Source organism: Eubalaena glacialis, chromosome 6 (genome assembly GCF_028564815.1).
Source record: "Eubalaena glacialis isolate mEubGla1 chromosome 6, mEubGla1.1.hap2.+ XY, whole genome shotgun sequence".
Classification (NCBI taxonomy): Eukaryota; Metazoa; Chordata; class Mammalia; order Artiodactyla; family Balaenidae; genus Eubalaena; species Eubalaena glacialis.
The window spans coordinates 14,301,177-14,319,139 of NC_083721.1; positions in this window are offsets into that span (position 1 = coordinate 14,301,177).

Below are 17,963 nucleotides of genomic sequence, written 5' to 3' on the forward strand. Positions count from 1 at the left end.
GATTTAGTCCCTATTACAGCTGTGGATATGGGACTCGCTATGGCTGTGGATATGGCTCAGGATACGGCTGTGGATATGGCTCCCCTTATGGCTGTGTTTATGGAACAGGATATGGCTGTGGATATGACACTGGCTACTGCTGCTACTGGCCAGTTTGCTATAGGAGATGTTATTCTTCTTGCTGCTAAAACATCACCGTCCAAACCTCGTGTGTTCCTGAAACGACACATCTAAAGATAATGAGATTCAAGGATCTATAACCCTTGATTTCTATATCCAGGAAAATACATGCCTAACAGAGGTTTAACCTCCAGCTACCCATTTTTAGATTGACATCTTTGTGGCTTGAGGTTCCATGAAAGGGTCTGCTTATTTTCCGAAAGGTAGCCTTTAGCTTCCTTAAACTCTGATTCACTGTTATGACTGTGTTGATGATCCTAACATCCTACAGTTGGGGAAAACACTTATTCTCAATAAAAATGGTGCATTGTTTCTAACAAACCTTTGTGTACTTGCTTGTGAATTAGTCATTGTTTGAGATGTTATGGCCTCTGTTGAAAGTTGGGCTAATATCCTGCCTGAACCTTGAGTTCTTCCTTGATATAATACAAACATTTCTTCTTACATTTGCACCAGAAAAAAAATGTCTTCTCCTGCTATTTCTTGTTTCTCACATCCTCAGGCGCTCATACACCCAGGCACAAATCTCACAGTATTTCACTACTGTGCTTTGCAGATCCCACTTTGTCTAGGTTGGAGCTGGAGGGGAAAGAGGAGGGGGAATGACACTTTATTCAGGATGTTAATGCAGAGCCCCAGGTAGAGAAGAGGTGCCCTGAGTGCTTAAAGGAATTGAAGAGATATTTTCCAGAATTAATGAGAAATTAGAATTAGACATAGGTATTAAAAACACGAGAATAAAGAACTAAGCAACAGATAAGGGAGAATAAAATATTCTGTTATATCATCTGCTTTTGATGGAACTGAAAATGTATTTGTTTTCATATATCGAGGTTGAGGAAATTGATTTCGGTCACTTAATTGACAAACAGATTTGAGTAGTTTAGAAAGGGCCTCATCTTAGGGAAGACAAAGTAAGAAAATTATAGACAAGTTTCTTGCTCTCACAGTGTCTATATTCTAGTATGTTAAGACAGAGAAACAAACAGTAAAAATAATTAAGATAATTTCAAATGGACAGTTGGGAGGGTGGAATAAAACCGGATTATGGGAAAGAGAGTAAGGATCGAAGTATCAGAGGGATAGTTCAGGGAGGTATTTTGAAGCTGTGATGAGCTGATGTCAATTGCAAAGGAGGATTAGAAAGGGCAGTAGCAAGTGTAAAGTGGGAAAGGAAGTCCGTGATGTTTTGGCAGAATAAGATTTATTAGGCATGTATGAGTTAACTTATATATCCAGAAAAGAGTCTTCACGAACTCTTAACATACTTTCAAAGTCATAAGTGTTGTGACTCCTTAGTTAAAGAACATCTGAGACACTCAGCTTTACAGAAGTGAGAAAATGGTGATAATATTTACAAATATCCTATAACTTATATGTGCCACACAAATGTTTGACTTCATATTCTTATTGGAGAAATATTGTTTGAGTGTAAGTTATGTGCCAGGCACTGTTCTCAGAGCTGATTATGCAGTGATGGACAGAATAGATATGGTTTCTGTTGTTTTGCATCAATATCCAGATGTTTGCCTGGAAAGGTATTCGAAGTAATGCAATAAAGATAGAAGAATTTTCACTAACCCATGGGTATTGTGGAAAGAAAGTGTGTGTTGGCAGGGTATTGAAAAGTAAAGTGTCTATCCCAGGTAATTTGTGAAGTAAAATTGATACTTCTGAATTTAAAAGATGACAGAAAAGGAAAGAAACTGAAGAATAACAAAAAGTGGAGTGGAGATATATTTTCTTTATGCTTATTGTTGTGGATGAAACATAGCAGGGTGATCAGATTAGACCAGTGACCAATATCAGAAAAAAATAGGTGAAAGATTTCTCAACTGAAAGAAAATTTTCTAGTCATGAATGTTCTCAGAAAACGAAATCAGCAGCTTCGTGAAAATTCCTGTTGAAGGCACTCTATAGACTACTGGATCATAGCTCCTGTTTTGTTGTTGAAATGTGGGATTCCAGTAGAAGGAATCACCTTCCAGAGTTTATACTCCCTTCCAACTTGGATTTCATAATTGTTACTATAAAAAGTTACTTTAATTTTGATCAGAAAGGAAAGAGGAGAAATAACAGCTGATACCACAGACATACAAAAAATCATAAGCAATACTATGAACAGTTATATGCCAACAAATGGGACAGCCTAGAAGAAACAGACAAATTTCTGGAAACATACAGAATGACTAGACTGAATCAAGAAGAAACAGAAAATTTGAACAGATTGATCACTATAAGTGAAGTCGAATCTGCAATTTGAAAAACTCCCAGCAAACAAAAGTCCAGGACCAGAGAGCTTCACAGGGGAATTCTATCAAACATAAAAAGAAGAACTTATACCAGTCCTTCTCAAAATGTTCCAAAAAATTGAAGATGAGCAAACACTCCCAAATTCACTCGACAAGGCCACCATTACCCTCATACCAAAACCAGACAGAGAGATTATAGAAAAAAGAAAATTATAGTCCAATATCTTCGAGGAACATAGATGCAAAAGTCCTCAACAAAATATTAGCTACCCGAATCCAATAATACAAAAAAGGATCATACGCCATGATCAAGTTGGATTTATTCCAGGGGCACAAGGATGGATTAGCATGTGCAAATCAATCAATGTGATACACCACATCAAAAATAAGAAAGACAAAAATCACCTGATCACATCAATAGATGCAGAAAAAGCATTTGAAAAAATTCAACATCGATTCCCCATAAAAATCCTTGCCAAAGTGGGTGTAGAGGGAAAATACATTAACACAATAAAGGCCATTTCCGACAAACCAACAGCCAACATAATACTCAATGGTGAAAAGGTGAAAGCCTTCCTCCTCAATTCAGGAAGGAGACAAGGATGATGAATGACTCTCACCACTTCTACTTAAATTGGAAGTTCTAGCCGCAGCAGTCATAAGAAAAAGAAATTAAATGTATGCAGATTGGAAAGGAAGAGTTAACACCGTAACTCTTTGCAGATGATATGGTACTTCATATAGAGAACTCTACAGTCTCCACCCAAAAACCATTAGAACCAAGAAACAAATTCAGTAGGTTGCATGATACAAGATTAATATAGAGAAATCTGTTGTGTTTCTATACACTAATGATGAAATGTTAGGAAGAGAAAGTAAAACAAATCCCATTTAAAACTGCATCAAAAATTACCTAGGAAGAAACTTAAACAAGGAGGTGAAATATCTATACTCTGAAAACTATAAAATTTGATGAAGGAAATTGAAATTGATAGAAAGAAAAGGAAATATATCCTGTGTCCTTAGATTTGAAGAATTAATATTATAAAAATGGCCATACCTCCCTCCCAATGAAATCTACCGATTTAATGCAATCTCTATCAAAATACCTGTGACATTTTTCACAGAACTAGAACAAATATTTTTAAAATTCACAGAACTACGACAAATAATCCTTAAACAACCCTGAAATTCGTAGAAGAACTATTTCTAAAACTAGAACAACCAAAGACCCACAGTTTTCAAAGCACTCTTCATAATAAAGGACAAAGCTAGAGGTGCAACCCTACCAGACTTCAGACTATATACTACAGTGTGGTATTTGCTCCAAAACAGACACATAGGTCAGTGGAACAGAATACAGAGCCCAGAAATAATCCCACACACTTATGATCAATTAATCTATGACAAAAGAGGCAGGAATATACAGAGAGAAAAGACAGTCTCTTCAACAAGTGGTGCTGGGAAAACTGGACAGCCATGTATATAACAATGAGAGTAGAACATTCCCTCACAATATATACAAAAACAAACTCAAAATGGGCTAAAGACCTGAATGTAAGACCTGAAAATATAAAACTCTTAGAAGAAAACACAGGCAGAACACTCTTTGACATAAATTGTAGCATTACTTTTTTGGATCTGTATCCTAAGGCAAAAGAAATAAAAGCAAAAATAAACAAATGAGACATAATTACACTTAAAAGGTTTTGCACAGCAAAGGAAGCAGTTGAAAAGATCAAAAGACACCCTATGAAATGTGAGAAAATATTTGCAAATGATGTGACTGACTAGGTGTTAATGTCCAAATTATACAAACATCTCATACAACTCAAAGGCAAAACAAACAAACAACCCAACCAAAAAATCAGTTATTGGGCACATGATGCCACTGAGACAATTCTTCAGCAGAACAAATTAAAATGATGCTCTTTAAATAAAACCGGAGTATTCAAAATAACGAGCTCATTTTAAAGGAACTATTACTGATTGTCAACAGTGACTGGCATATAATGGTTGCTTGCATATTTGTTGTCTATGTCAGGGAATGGATGGTATGCTCTGCCAATTACTGGCAGTATATAAAGGTCCATGGGAAGTAGACGACACACACACTTCAGAAACATCCTCTTGCAACCCACCGGAATCCACTTCCCTTGACAACATGTGTTGCAAGTACTACGGCAACTCTTGTGGCTATGGCCGTGGATTTAGTCCCTATTACAGCTGTGGATATGGGACTCGCTATGGCTGTGGATATGGCTCAGGATACGGCTGTGGATATGGCTCCCCTTATGGCTGTGTTTATGGAACAGGATATGGCTGTGGATATGACACTGGCTACTGCTGCTACTGGCCAGTTTGCTATAGGAGATGTTATTCTTCTTGCTGCTAAAACATCACCGTCCAAACCTCGTGTGTTCCTGAAACGACACATCTAAAGATAATGAGATTCCAGGATCTATAACCCATGATTTCTATATCCAGGAAACTACATGCCTAACAGAGGCTTTGACCTCCAGCTACCCATTTTTAGATTGACATCTTTGTGGCTTGAGGTTCCATGAAAGGGTCTGCTTATTTTCCGAAAGGTAGCCTTTAGCTTCCTTAAACTCTGATTCACTGTTATGACTGTGTTGATGATCCTAACATCCTACAGTTGGGGAAATCACTTATTCTCAATAAAAATGGTGCATTGTTTCTAACAAACCTTTGTGTACTTGCTTGTGAATTAGTCATTGTTTGAGATGTTATGGCCTCTGTTGAAAGTTGGGCTAATATCCTGCCTGAACCTTGAGTTCTTCCTTGATATAATACAAACATTTCTTCTTACATTTGCACCAGAAAAAAAATGTCTTCTCCTGCTATTTCTTGTTTCTCACATCCTCAGGCGCTCATACACCCAGGCACAAATCTCACAGTATTTCACTACTGTGCTTTGCAGATCCCACTTTGTCTAGGTTGGAGCTGGAGGGGAAAGAGGAGGGGGAATGACACTTTATTCAGGATGTTAATGCAGAGTCCCAGGTAGAGAAGAGGTGCCCTGAGTGCTTAAAGGAATTGAAGAGATATTTTCCAGAATTAATGAGAAATTAGAATTAGACATAGGTATTAAAAACACGAGAATAAAGAACTAAGCAACAGATAAGGGAGAATAAAATATTCTGTTATATCATCTGCTTTTGATGGAACCGAAAATGTATTTGTTTTCATATATCGAGGTTGAGGAAATTGATTTCGGTCACTTAATTGACAAACAGATTTGAGTAGTTTAGAAAGGGCCTCATCTTAGGGAAGACAAAGTAAGAAAATTATAGACAAGTTTCTTGCTCTCACAGTGTCTATATTCTAGTATGTTAAGACAGAGAAACAAACAGTAAAAATAATTAAGATAATTTCAAATGGACAGTTGGGAGGGTGGAATAAAACCGGTTTATGGGAAAGAGAGTAAGGATCGAAGTATCAGAGGGATAGTTCAGGGAGGTATTTTGAAGCTGTGATGAGCTGATGCCAATTGCAAAGGAGGATTAGAAAGGGCAGTAGCAAGTGTAAAGTGGGAAAGGAAGTCCGTGACGTTTTGACAGAATATGATTTATTAGGCATGTATGAGTTAACTTATATATCCAGAAAAGAGTCTTCACGAACTCTTAACATACTTTCAAAGTCATAAGTGTTGTGACTCCTTAGTTAAAGAACATCTGAGACACTCAGCTTTACAGAAGTGAGAAAATGGTGATAATATTTACAAATATCCTATAACTTATATGTGCCACACAAATGTTTGACTTCATATTCTTATTGGAGAAATATTGTTTGAGTGTAAGTTATGTGCCAGGCACTGTTCTCAGAGCTGATTATGCAGTGATGGACAGAATAGATATGGTTTCTGTTGTTTTGCATCAATATCCAGATGTTTGCCTGGAAAGGTATTCGAAGTAATGCAATAAAGATAGAAGAATTTTCACTAACCCATGGGTATTGTGGAAAGAAAGTGTGTGTTGGCAGGGTATTGAAAAGTAAAGTGTCTATCCCAGGTCATTTGTGAAGTAAAATTGATACTTCTGAATTTAAAAGATGACAGAAAAGGAAAGAAACTGAAGAATAACAAAAAGTGGAGTGGAGATATATTTTCTTTATGCTTATTGTTGTGGATGAAACATAGCAGGGTGATCAGATTAGACCAGTGACCAATATCAGAAAAAAATAGGTGAAAGATTTCTCAACTGAAAGAAAATTTTCTAGTCATGAATGTTCTCAGAAAACGAAATCAGCCGCTTCGTGAAAATTCCTGTTGAAGGCACTCTATAGACTACTGGATCATAGCTCCTGTTTTGTTGTTGAAATGTGGGATTCCAGTAGAAGGAATCACCTTCCAGAGTTTATACTCCCTTCCAACTTGGATTTCATAATTGTTACTATAAAAAGTTACTTTAATTTTGATCAGAAAGGAAAGAGGAGAAATAACAGCTGATACCACAGACATACAAAAAATCATAAGCAATACTATGAACAGTTATATGCCAACAAATGGGACAGCCTAGAAGAAACAGACAAATTTTTGGAAACATACAGAATGACTAGACTGAATCAAGAAGAAACAGAAAATTTGAACAGATTGATCACTATAAGTGAAGTCGAATCTGCAATTTGAAAAACTCCCAGCAAACAAAAGTCCAGGACCAGAGAGCTTCACAGGGGAATTCTATCAAACATAAAAAGAAGAACTTATACCAGTCCTTCTCAAAATGTTCCAAAAAATTGAAGATGAGCAAACACTCCCAAATTCACTCGACAAGGCCACCATTACCCTGATACCAAAACCAGACAGAGAGATCATACAAAAAAGAAAATTATAGTCCAATATCTTCGAGGAACATAGATGCAAAAGTCCTCAACAAAATATTAGCTAACCAAATCCAATAATACAATAAAGGATCATACGCCATGATCAAGTTGGATTTATTCCAGGGGCACAAGGATGGATTAGCATGTGCAAATCAATCAATGTGATACACCACATCAAAAATAGGAAAGACAAAAATCACCTGATCACATCAATAGATGCAGAAAAAGCATTTGAAAAAATTCAACATCGATTCCCGATAAAAATCCTTGCCAAAGTGGGTGTAGAGGGAAAATACATTAACACAATAAAGGCCATTTCCGACAAACCAACAGCCAACATAATACTCAATGGTGAAAAGGTGAAAGCCTTCCTCCTCAATTCAGGAAGGAGACAAGGATGATGAATGACTCTCGCCACTTCTACTTAAATTGGAAGTTCTAGCCGCAGCAGTCATAAGAAAAAGAAATTAAATGTATGCAGATTGGAAAGGAAGAGTTAACACCGTAACTCTTTGCAGATGATATGGTACTTCATATAGAGAACTCTACAGTCTCCACCCAAAAACCATTAGAACCAAGAAACAAATTCAGTAGGTTGCATGATACAAGATTAATATAGAGAAATCTGTTGTGTTTCTATACACTAATGATGAAATGTTAGGAAGAGAAAGTAAAACAAATCCCATTTAAAACTGCATCAAAAATTACCTAGGAAGAAACTTAAACAAGGAGGTGAAATATCTATACTCTGAAAACTATAAAATTTGATGAAGGAAATTGAAATTGATAGAAAGAAAAGGAAATATATCCTGTGTCCTTAGATTTGAAGAATTAATATTATAAAAATGGCCATACCTCCCTCCCAATGAAATCTACCGATTTAATGCAATCTCTATCAAAATACCTGTGACATTTTTCACAGAACTAGAACAAATATTTTTAAAATTCACAGAACTACGACAAATAATCCTTAAACAACCCTGAAATTCGTAGAAGAACTATTTCTAAAACTAGAACAACCAAAGACCCACAGTTTTCAAAGCACTCTTCATAATAAAGGACAAAGCTAGAGGTGCAACCCTACCAGACTTCAGACTATATACTACAGTGTGGTATTTGCTCCAAAACAGACACATAGGTCAGTGGAACAGAATACAGAGCCCAGAAATAATCCCACACACTTATGATCAATTAATCTATGACAAAAGAGGCAGGAATATACAGAGAGAAAAGACAGTCTCTTCAACAAGTGGTGCTGGGAAAACTGGACAGCCATGTATATAACAATGAGAGTAGAACATTCCCTCACAATATATACAAAAACAAACTCAAAATGGGCTAAAGACCTGAATGTAAGACCTGAAAATATAAAACTCTTAGAAGAAAACACAGGCAGAACACTCTTTGACATAAATTGTAGCATTACTTTTTTGGATCTGTATCCTAAGGCAAAAGAAATAAAAGCAAAAATAAACAAATGAGACATAATTACACTTAAAAGGTTTTGCACAGCAAAGGAAGCAGTTGAAAAGATCAAAAGACACCCTATGAAATGTGAGAAAATATTTGCAAATGATGTGACTGACTAGGTGTTAATGTCCAAATTATACAAACATCTCATACAACTCAAAGGCAAAACAAACAAACAACCCAACCAAAAAATCAGTTATTGGGCACATGATGCCACTGAGACAATTCTTCAGCAGAACAAATTAAAATGATGCTCTTTAAATAAAACCGGAGTATTCAAAATAACGAGCTCATTTTAAAGGAACTATTACTGATTGTCAACAGTGACTGGCATATAATGGTTGCTTGCATATTTGTTGTCTATGTCAGGGAATGGATGGTATGCTCTGCCAATTACTGGCAGTATATAAAGGTCCATGGGAAGTAGACGACACACACACTTCAGAAACATCCTCTTGCAACCCACCGGAATCCACTTCCCTTGACAACATGTGTTGCAAGTACTACGGCAACTCTTGTGGCTATGGCCGTGGATTTAGTCCCTATTACAGCTGTGGATATGGGACTCGCTATGGCTGTGGATATGGCTCAGGATACGGCTGTGGATATGGCTCCCCTTATGGCTGTGTTTATGGAACAGGATATGGCTGTGGATATGACACTGGCTACTGCTGCTACTGGCCAGTTTGCTATAGGAGATGTTATTCTTCTTGCTGCTAAAACATCACCGTCCAAACCTCGTGTGTTCCTGAAACGACACATCTAAAGATAATGAGATTCCAGGATCTATAACCCATGATTTCTATATCCAGGAAACTACATGCCTAACAGAGGCTTTGACCTCCAGCTACCCATTTTTAGATTGACATCTTTGTGGCTTGAGGTTCCATGAAAGGGTCTGCTTATTTTCCGAAAGGTAGCCTTTAGCTTCCTTAAACTCTGATTCACTGTTATGACTGTGTTGATGATCCTAACATCCTACAGTTGGGGAAATCACTTATTCTCAATAAAAATGGTGCATTGTTTCTAACAAACCTTTGTGTACTTGCTTGTGAATTAGTCATTGTTTGAGATGTTATGGCCTCTGTTGAAAGTTGGGCTAATATCCTGCCTGAACCTTGAGTTCTTCCTTGATATAATACAAACATTTCTTCTTACATTTGCACCAGAAAAAAAATGTCTTCTCCTGCTATTTCTTGTTTCTCACATCCTCAGGCGCTCATACACCCAGGCACAAATCTCACAGTATTTCACTACTGTGCTTTGCAGATCCCACTTTGTCTAGGTTGGAGCTGGAGGGGAAAGAGGAGGGGGAATGACACTTTATTCAGGATGTTAATGCAGAGTCCCAGGTAGAGAAGAGGTGCCCTGAGTGCTTAAAGGAATTGAAGAGATATTTTCCAGAATTAATGAGAAATTAGAATTAGACATAGGTATTAAAAACACGAGAATAAAGAACTAAGCAACAGATAAGGGAGAATAAAATATTCTGTTATATCATCTGCTTTTGATGGAACCGAAAATGTATTTGTTTTCATATATCGAGGTTGAGGAAATTGATTTCGGTCACTTAATTGACAAACAGATTTGAGTAGTTTAGAAAGGGCCTCATCTTAGGGAAGACAAAGTAAGAAAATTATAGACAAGTTTCTTGCTCTCACAGTGTCTATATTCTAGTATGTTAAGACAGAGAAACAAACAGTAAAAATAATTAAGATAATTTCAAATGGACAGTTGGGAGGGTGGAATAAAACCGGTTTATGGGAAAGAGAGTAAGGATCGAAGTATCAGAGGGATAGTTCAGGGAGGTATTTTGAAGCTGTGATGAGCTGATGCCAATTGCAAAGGAGGATTAGAAAGGGCAGTAGCAAGTGTAAAGTGGGAAAGGAAGTCCGTGACGTTTTGACAGAATATGATTTATTAGGCATGTATGAGTTAACTTATATATCCAGAAAAGAGTCTTCACGAACTCTTAACATACTTTCAAAGTCATAAGTGTTGTGACTCCTTAGTTAAAGAACATCTGAGACACTCAGCTTTACAGAAGTGAGAAAATGGTGATAATATTTACAAATATCCTATAACTTATATGTGCCACACAAATGTTTGACTTCATATTCTTATTGGAGAAATATTGTTTGAGTGTAAGTTATGTGCCAGGCACTGTTCTCAGAGCTGATTATGCAGTGATGGACAGAATAGATATGGTTTCTGTTGTTTTGCATCAATATCCAGATGTTTGCCTGGAAAGGTATTCGAAGTAATGCAATAAAGATAGAAGAATTTTCACTAACCCATGGGTATTGTGGAAAGAAAGTGTGTGTTGGCAGGGTATTGAAAAGTAAAGTGTCTATCCCAGGTCATTTGTGAAGTAAAATTGATACTTCTGAATTTAAAAGATGACAGAAAAGGAAAGAAACTGAAGAATAACAAAAAGTGGAGTGGAGATATATTTTCTTTATGCTTATTGTTGTGGATGAAACATAGCAGGGTGATCAGATTAGACCAGTGACCAATATCAGAAAAAAATAGGTGAAAGATTTCTCAACTGAAAGAAAATTTTCTAGTCATGAATGTTCTCAGAAAACGAAATCAGCCGCTTCGTGAAAATTCCTGTTGAAGGCACTCTATAGACTACTGGATCATAGCTCCTGTTTTGTTGTTGAAATGTGGGATTCCAGTAGAAGGAATCACCTTCCAGAGTTTATACTCCCTTCCAACTTGGATTTCATAATTGTTACTATAAAAAGTTACTTTAATTTTGATCAGAAAGGAAAGAGGAGAAATAACAGCTGATACCACAGACATACAAAAAATCATAAGCAATACTATGAACAGTTATATGCCAACAAATGGGACAGCCTAGAAGAAACAGACAAATTTTTGGAAACATACAGAATGACTAGACTGAATCAAGAAGAAACAGAAAATTTGAACAGATTGATCACTATAAGTGAAGTCGAATCTGCAATTTGAAAAACTCCCAGCAAACAAAAGTCCAGGACCAGAGAGCTTCACAGGGGAATTCTATCAAACATAAAAAGAAGAACTTATACCAGTCCTTCTCAAAATGTTCCAAAAAATTGAAGATGAGCAAACACTCCCAAATTCACTCGACAAGGCCACCATTACCCTGATACCAAAACCAGACAGAGAGATCATACAAAAAAGAAAATTATAGTCCAATATCTTCGAGGAACATAGATGCAAAAGTCCTCAACAAAATATTAGCTAACCAAATCCAATAATACAATAAAGGATCATACGCCATGATCAAGTTGGATTTATTCCAGGGGCACAAGGATGGATTAGCATGTGCAAATCAATCAATGTGATACACCACATCAAAAATAGGAAAGACAAAAATCACCTGATCACATCAATAGATGCAGAAAAAGCATTTGAAAAAATTCAACATCGATTCCCGATAAAAATCCTTGCCAAAGTGGGTGTAGAGGGAAAATACATTAACACAATAAAGGCCATTTCCGACAAACCAACAGCCAACATAATACTCAATGGTGAAAAGGTGAAAGCCTTCCTCCTCAATTCAGGAAGGAGACAAGGATGATGAATGACTCTCGCCACTTCTACTTAAATTGGAAGTTCTAGCCGCAGCAGTCATAAGAAAAAGAAATTAAATGTATGCAGATTGGAAAGGAAGAGTTAACACCGTAACTCTTTGCAGATGATATGGTACTTCATATAGAGAACTCTACAGTCTCCACCCAAAAACCATTAGAACCAAGAAACAAATTCAGTAGGTTGCATGATACAAGATTAATATAGAGAAATCTGTTGTGTTTCTATACACTAATGATGAAATGTTAGGAAGAGAAAGTAAAACAAATCCCATTTAAAACTGCATCAAAAATTACCTAGGAAGAAACTTAAACAAGGAGGTGAAATATCTATACTCTGAAAACTATAAAATTTGATGAAGGAAATTGAAATTGATAGAAAGAAAAGGAAATATATCCTGTGTCCTTAGATTTGAAGAATTAATATTATAAAAATGGCCATACCTCCCTCCCAATGAAATCTACCGATTTAATGCAATCTCTATCAAAATACCTGTGACATTTTTCACAGAACTAGAACAAATATTTTTAAAATTCACAGAACTACGACAAATAATCCTTAAACAACCCTGAAATTCGTAGAAGAACTATTTCTAAAACTAGAACAACCAAAGACCCACAGTTTTCAAAGCACTCTTCATAATAAAGGACAAAGCTAGAGGTGCAACCCTACCAGACTTCAGACTATATACTACAGTGTGGTATTTGCTCCAAAACAGACACATAGGTCAGTGGAACAGAATACAGAGCCCAGAAATAATCCCACACACTTATGATCAATTAATCTATGACAAAAGAGGCAGGAATATACAGAGAGAAAAGACAGTCTCTTCAACAAGTGGTGCTGGGAAAACTGGACAGCCATGTATATAACAATGAGAGTAGAACATTCCCTCACAATATATACAAAAACAAACTCAAAATGGGCTAAAGACCTGAATGTAAGACCTGAAAATATAAAACTCTTAGAAGAAAACACAGGCAGAACACTCTTTGACATAAATTGTAGCATTACTTTTTTGGATCTGTATCCTAAGGCAAAAGAAATAAAAGCAAAAATAAACAAATGAGACATAATTACACTTAAAAGGTTTTGCACAGCAAAGGAAGCAGTTGAAAAGATCAAAAGACACCCTATGAAATGTGAGAAAATATTTGCAAATGATGTGACTGACTAGGTGTTAATGTCCAAATTATACAAACATCTCATACAACTCAAAGACAAAACAAACAAACAACCCAACCAAAAAATCAGTTATTGGGCACATGATGCCACTGAGACAATTCTTCAGCAGAACAAATTAAAATGATGCTCTTTAAATAAAACCGGAGTATTCAAAATAACGAGCTCATTTTAAAGGAACTATTACTGATTGTCAACAGTGACTGGCATATAATGGTTGCTTGCATATTTGTTGTCTATGTCAGGGAATGGATGGTATGCTCTGCCAATTACTGGCAGTATATAAAGGTCCATGGGAAGTAGATGACACACACACTTCAGAAACATCCTCTTGCAACCCACCGGAATCCACTTCCCTTGACAACATGTGTTGCAAGTACTACGGCAACTCTTGTGGCTATGGCCGTGGATTTAGTCCCTATTACAGCTGTGGATATGGGACTCGCTATGTCTGTGGATATGGCTCAGGATACGGCTGTGGATATGGCTCCCCTTATGGCTGTGTTTATGGAACAGGATATGGCTGTGGATATGACACTGGCTACTGCTGCTACTGGCCAGTTTGCTATAGGAGATGTTATTCTTCTTGCTGCTAAAACATCACCGTCCAAACCTCGTGTGTTCCTGAAACGACACATCTAAAGATAATGAGATTCCAGGATCTATAACCCATGATTTCTATATCCAGGAAACTACATGCCTAACAGAGGCTTTGACCTCCAGCTACCCATTTTTAGATTGACATCTTTGTGGCTTGAGGTTCCATGAAAGGGTCTGCTTATTTTCCGAAAGGTAGCCTTTAGCTTCCTTAAACTCTGATTCACTGTTATGACTGTGTTGATGATCCTAACATCCTACAGTTGGGGAAATCACTTATTCTCAATAAAAATGGTGCATTGTTTCTAACAAACCTTTGTGTACTTGCTTGTGAATTAGTCATTGTTTGAGATGTTATGGCCTCTGTTGAAAGTTGGGCTAATATCCTGCCTGAACCTTGAGTTCTTCCTTGATATAATACAAACATTTCTTCTTACATTTGCACCAGAAAAAAAATGTCTTCTCCTGCTATTTCTTGTTTCTCACATCCTCAGGCGCTCATACACCCAGGCACAAATCTCACAGTATTTCACTACTGTGCTTTGCAGATCCCACTTTGTCTAGGTTGGAGCTGGAGGGGAAAGAGGAGGGGGAATGACACTTTATTCAGGATGTTAATGCAGAGTCCCAGGTAGAGAAGAGGTGCCCTGAGTGCTTAAAGGAATTGAAGAGATATTTTCCAGAATTAATGAGAAATTAGAATTAGACATAGGTATTAAAAACACGAGAATAAAGAACTAAGCAACAGATAAGGGAGAATAAAATATTCTGTTATATCATCTGCTTTTGATGGAACTGAAAATGTATTTGTTTTCATATATCGAGGTTGAGGAAATTGATTTCGGTCACTTAATTGACAAACAGATTTGAGTAGTTTAGAAAGGGCCTCATCTTAGGGAAGACAAAGTAAGAAAAATATAGACAAGTTTCTTGCTCTCACAGTGTCTATATTCTAGTATGTTAAGACAGAGAAACAAACAGTAAAAATAATTAAGATAATTTCAAATGGACAGTTGGGAGGGGGGAATAAAACCGGTTTATGGGAAAGAGAGTAAGGATCGAAGTATCAGAGGGATAGTTCAGGGAGGTATTTTGAAGCTGTGATGAGCTGATGCCAATTGCAAAGGAGGATTAGAAAGGGCAGTAGCAAGTGTAAAGTGGGAAAGGAAGTCCGTGACGTTTTGACAGAATATGATTTATTAGGCATGTATGAGTTAACTTATATATCCAGAAAAGAGTCTTCACGAACTCTTAACATACTTTCAAAGTCATAAGTGTTGTGACTCCTTAGTTAAAGAACATCTGAGACACTCAGCTTTACAGAAGTGAGAAAATGGTGATAATATTTACAAATATCCTATAACTTATATGTGCCACACAAATGTTTGACTTCATATTCTTATCGGAGAAATATTGTTTGAGTGTAAGTTATGTGCCAGGCACTGTTCTCAGAGCTGATTATGCAGTGATGGACAGAATAGATATGGTTTCTGTTGTTTTGCATCAATATCCAGATGTTTGCCTGGAAAGGTATTCGAAGTAATGCAATAAAGATAGAAGAATTTTCACTAACCCATGGGTATTGTGGAAAGAAAGTGTGTGTTGGCAGGGTATTGAAAAGTAAAGTGTCTATCCCAGGTAATTTGTGAAGTAAAATTGATACTTCTGAATTTAAAAGATGACAGAAAAGGAAAGAAACTGAAGAATAACAAAAAGTGGAGTGGAGATATATTTTCTTTATGCTTATTGTTGTGGATGAAACATAGCAGGGTGATCAGATTAGACCAGTGACCAATATCAGAAAAAAATAGGTGAAAGATTTCTCAACTGAAAGAAAATTTTCTAGTCATGAATGTTCTCAGAAAACGAAATCAGCAGCTTCGTGAAAATTCCTGTTGAAGGCACTCTATAGACTACTGGATCATAGCTCCTGTTTTGTTGTTGAAATGTGGGATTCCAGTAGAAGGAATCACCTTCCAGAGTTTATACTCCCTTCCAACTTGGATTTCATAATTGTTACTATAAAAAGTTACTTTAATTTTGATCAGAAAGGAAAGAGGAGAAATAACAGCTGATACCACAGACATACAAAAAATCGTAAGCAATACTATGAACAGTTATATGCCAACAAATGGGACAGCCTAGAAGAAACAGACAAATTTTTGGAAACATACAGAATGACTAGACTGAATCAAGAAGAAACAGAAAATTTGAACAGATTGATCACTATAAGTGAAGTCGAATCTGCAATTTGAAAAACTCCCAGCAAACAAAAGTCCAGGACCAGAGAGCTTCACAGGGGAATTCTATCAAACATAAAAAGAAGAACTTATACCAGTCCTTCTCAAAATGTTCCAAAAAATTGAAGATGAGCAAACACTCCCAAATTCACTCGACAAGGCCACCATTACCCTGATACCAAAACCAGACAGAGAGATTATAGAAAAAAGAAAATTATAGTCCAATATCTTCGAGGAACCTAGATGCAAAAGTCCTCAACAAAATATTAGCTAACTGAATCCAATAATACAAAAAAGGATCATACGCCATGATCAAGTTGGATTTATTCCAGGGGCACAAGGATGGATTAGCATGTGCAAATCAATCAATGTGATACACCACATCAAAAATAAGAAAGACAAAAATCACCTGATCACATCAATAGATGCAGAAAAAGCATTTGAAAAAATTCAACATCGATTCCCGATAAAAATCCTTGCCAAAGTGGGTGTAGAGGGAAAATACATTAACACAATAAAGGCCATTTCCGACAAACCAACAGCCAACATAATACTCAATGGTGAAAAGGTGAAAGCCTTCCTCCTCAATTCAGGAAGGAGACAAGGATGATGAATGACTCTCGCCACTTCTACTTAAATTGGAAGTTCTAGCCGCAGCAGTCATAAGAAAAAGAAATTAAATGTATGCAGATTGGAAAGGAAGAGTTAACACCGTAACTCTTTGCAGATGATATGGTACTTCATATAGAGAACTCTACAGTCTCCACCCAAAAACCATTAGAACCAAGAAACAAATTCAGTAGGTTGCATGATACAAGATTAATATAGAGAAATCTGTTGTGTTTCTATACACTAATGATGAAATGTTAGGAAGAGAAAGTAAAACAAATCCCATTTAAAACTGCATCAAAAATTACCTAGGAAGAAACTTAAACAAGGAGGTGAAATATCTATACTCTGAAAACTATAAAATTTGATGAAGGAAATTGAAATTGATAGAAAGAAAAGGAAATATATCCTGTGTCCTTAGATTTGAAGAATTAATATTATAAAAATGGCCATACCTCCCTCCCAATGAAATCTACCGATTTAATGCAATCTCTATCAAAATACCTGTGACATTTTTCACAGAACTAGAACAAATATTTTTAAAATTCACAGAACTACGACAAATAATCCTTACACAACCCTGAAATTTGTAGAAGAACTATTTCTAAAACTAGAACAACCAAAGACCCACAGTTTTCAAAGCACTCTTCATAATAAAGGACAAAGCTAGAGGTGCAACCCTACCAGACTTCAGACTATATACTACAGTGTGGTATTTGCTCCAAAACAGACACATAGGTCAGTGGAACAGAATACAGAGCCCAGAAATAATCCCACACACTTATGATCAATTAATCTATGACAAAAGAGGCAGGAATATACAGAGAGAAAAGACAGTCTCTTCAACAAGTGGTGCTGGGAAAACTGGACAGCCATGTATATAACAATGAGAGTAGAACATTCCCTCACAATATATACAAAAACAAACTCAAAATGGGCTAAAGACCTGAATGTAAGACCTGAAAATATAAAACTCTTAGAAGAAAACACAGGCAGAACACTCTTT